The following is a 3,743-nucleotide window of genomic DNA, read 5'->3' on the forward strand; positions in this document are numbered from 1 at the left end:
GTTTTCATTTCAGTCGTGAACGATTTATTTTTGCCATTGACCGAGTTATTTCGGCTTGTTTTCCCAGCCCCTCTGCTGTCAGGAGACAGGGTCGTGGTGGCGGAGGACACGCGCTCTCCCTCAGCTGTTGTCTCCTTATGACTAATGAAAAAAAACACGAGTAAAATAATAGACACTGCATAAACTCCGCTACCGTGTGTTTATTTAAATATAGGTACAGATAGATAGATACACCATGTAGGCCTAAGAGATTGCAATAAGCCTGTATATTACTATTAGGACTATAGAAAATGCGTCAAGGATGTATAAATTAAATAGGCTCAACTTCAGCTGGAGTCCAATTTACTACGGCAACACTGTTGACCGCATCAGTGATCTCTTTCCATTCCGCATTCTTTCTACAGCCTTTAATACCAGTTTTCAGGCTGCCAAAAAGTACAAACGTTAGTGCAAATGAACCAGAGATATCAGGGTTTCAATCTCCACCTCTGAAAAGTGCCGCTTCTCAGCCGGATTACGTCTCGCCACGTCGTAAATTGTAGGGGTGAGGCCTCAAAACCGAGACTATATTGGGGCGTGATATTTAAATTACGATCGTTTCCAGCCATTGCATTTATCAATGTACGACCATTCTTACGCTCTGATTGGTGTGATACGAACGTTTCATAATTCACACGTGAAGCCTGTTGTAAGATGATTTCTGCGCTGGTTTCTACGTTAGGTTGATAAATGAGGGCCACTGTGTCTTTATTATGTGTATAATAATATTGGGGGGGACGTGAAAGGCAGCTTGGACGGGGATGCTGTTCGGCTTTTCACAAGTTTAAACAGCTAGCTAACGCTACGCCGACGTTTCCTAACGTTAGCGCAACAGCGTTAGCTTAGACTGCTAGTTAAATACCGGTATTACAACTGCCTTCGGAGCTGCGTCCACGTTGTCAACACGACATGTGGCGTTAGTGCTCATTTTGTATCATACATTTATTGAATAAAATATTAAGCTTCGCTCCTACGAAATAGGTGTTTTTTTGTAACATTACACACAAAGCTAACTGGCTATAGTTAGCCTGTACGTATGCTAGCGGGATTAGCTAACGTTGCGTAGCCAGCCAGCAACTTTGGCAATCGGCAGTAGTTTCGGCGAGCTAACCGCGACAGTATGTTGCCCACAATCAACCTCTGCTACTTAAAGCAGTCAATCTGCAGTGATGTTTTGAAATGGAGACACATGGATGTGTTAGCTGTCGAGGTTAGCTCGCCGAATCTGCTTGCCGGTGTTCTGACGATCTATGCTGCCTTGTTGAAAAACGCTACCGTAGCGCAAATCGATAGTAGAGTCTATCGAGTCGCACTGCCCTATCGAAATGTGCTTCCTTATGTGTTCCCATTTCCAATTGTGCAGGCAGGCTGAATCCCATAGAGGTATAGCTCTAACAGTATTGACATCTTATGTTTATTTGAGAATATTTTGATACTCCATTATATATTTATTGAATATTTCAGTGGTAGCATATTCTGATATGACAAATATACCCTATCAAATAATGCTCCCCCAACAGAATCATTATATATTGCACCACTACTCACTCCATGTGCACTGTAAAGAGATAAGGAGCATATTTTGATATTCTATTAAATTATATTTGTTGAATATTTCAGTGGTAGCGTATTCTGATAGAAAAATATACCCTATCAAAAGGCACAATGAATAAATGATTTATTAGATATTACTCCATTAACCACAGTATCGACCACATGTCCGACCGCAAGGATGCATAGATTTATGGGCGGGGAATAGACCACGCTTGTGGGTTGTGCGCATGCGCAGAACCGCTAAGTAGCACATCTCGATAGGTAGCATAGATCGACAGAACACCGGCTATGCAACGTTAGCTAATGTCCGCTAGCATACGTACAGGCTAACTATAGCCAGTTAGCTTTGTGTGTAACTAACTAACTAACAAAAACCATCTCGTATGAGCAAAGTTTAACGTTTCATTCAATATAGTTATGGTACAAAAGGAGCACTAACGCCACAAGTCTTATGTTGACAACGTGGACGCAGATTTAGGAAACTCAGAAGGCAGTTGTACGCTGTTGCGCTAACGTTAACGAAACGTAGCTAGCTGTCTAAACTTGTGAAAAGCTGAACAGCATCCCCGTCCAAGTTATAAATAAACACCAGGCAAATATGTTGTTACTGGAGCTAGTAAGCTAGCATCAAAACGTGAGATATCTAATGATGATATCAACAAAGAATTTCTAATATAGGCTTTGATATCAATCATATCTATGTGTTTACAACCATCGGGGGATTTCACAGGTGGGACTGGCAAGTTAGCACATAGCTAGCATGATGCCTTGTATTTTCTAGATCTAGATAAGTTTAGCGGTACTTATCTGAACTAATGACATGATCACTGTCACTAGATAAAAAAATAAATATATAATAAATAAAACATTGACTTTCACTTGGTGCTGTTCACTAACAGTGAAAACACATATTCCTCATCCCAGTCAGTCACCATAGTTCTAGTACCAGGCTGATACACGTCTCCCCAACGTGACGTCATCACCGAACTGCGGAAAAAACCCCACTAATACCAAAAACGACAAAAAACCCGACAAAAACTGGCCTTTAACACTATTTGGAGATATTTTTAACAATTGTATACATATATTAAGTGCTATATGTACCTATTAATTAACAGTGGTGGTTAACCTGCAACATGGGCTTTAAATGCTTTCCATTTAAATTCCGGATTTTCATTGTTTTCATTAGTTCTAGCCTGGTTAGCCATTGTTAGCAATGGCAGTTGATATCAACGCGTTACTCCGTTTGTCCACAGATAGAAGTTGAACATGCCTGTGTGAACGACTGATTTAGTGACACAAATAAGACAGAAGTGTTTATAATTTTATGTTACTGCAGCTTTCACAACTGTTGATTCAGACATGTTGGATTTTTAACTCTGGCTACTGCGAGGCTGTCTATGGAACGCCAAAAAGCTCACATTACGTCACTTTCCTACCTGTTTTGAACGGTCAGGACGTCGTCTTTTACGTCGTCTAATGACAAAACGCCGTAAAAAACGCCGTGGAATGCTCATCTAACGCCGCTTTTTACGTGGCTCAGTACGCGTAACATAACGCGTCAGAAGACATGTAGTATATGATAATGAGTTCCAACCTGTCTTTTCCAAAGCCAATACATTTGTACTGTTATCAACCAATCAGTAAAGAACAACAACAGAACACATTAATCCAACCCAGCACAAAGCTTGGTGGATTTGGGAGAGATTTTCTTTTTTGTACAGTTTATTTTTCTATTAGTTTGGCAATCGGTAAACTAAAATTGTAGGCAGATAAACTGTATTGTGTTATCTTTGAATAGGTTATCATTTGTGAAAGTTTTGGTGCAGATATAATTATATAAAGGGGACTGATATTGTCCTAACTCGCTCTTGGTAAAATAAGTGCACCAACCTCCAATAATTAAAACCACTGACTTTTACCTAGCAAAATGAATGAGCTAGTTTTGATTGATATCCCTGTATTGTAGCTACATATTAAGTAAATAACGTCTGTGTTTCCCCCTACTTTTATTAATAGAACCAATTCAACCATCCAGTTGATTTAAAGAGCCACAATCCAAACATAATGCAAGATATCCACTAGGGGGCACTCACACTATAGAAATTCGTTTTTAACAGGCTTTAAAGACTTGAAGTGTATACATCCAT

Source organism: Perca flavescens, chromosome 19 (genome assembly GCF_004354835.1).
Source record: "Perca flavescens isolate YP-PL-M2 chromosome 19, PFLA_1.0, whole genome shotgun sequence".
Taxonomy (NCBI): domain Eukaryota; kingdom Metazoa; phylum Chordata; class Actinopteri; order Perciformes; family Percidae; genus Perca; species Perca flavescens.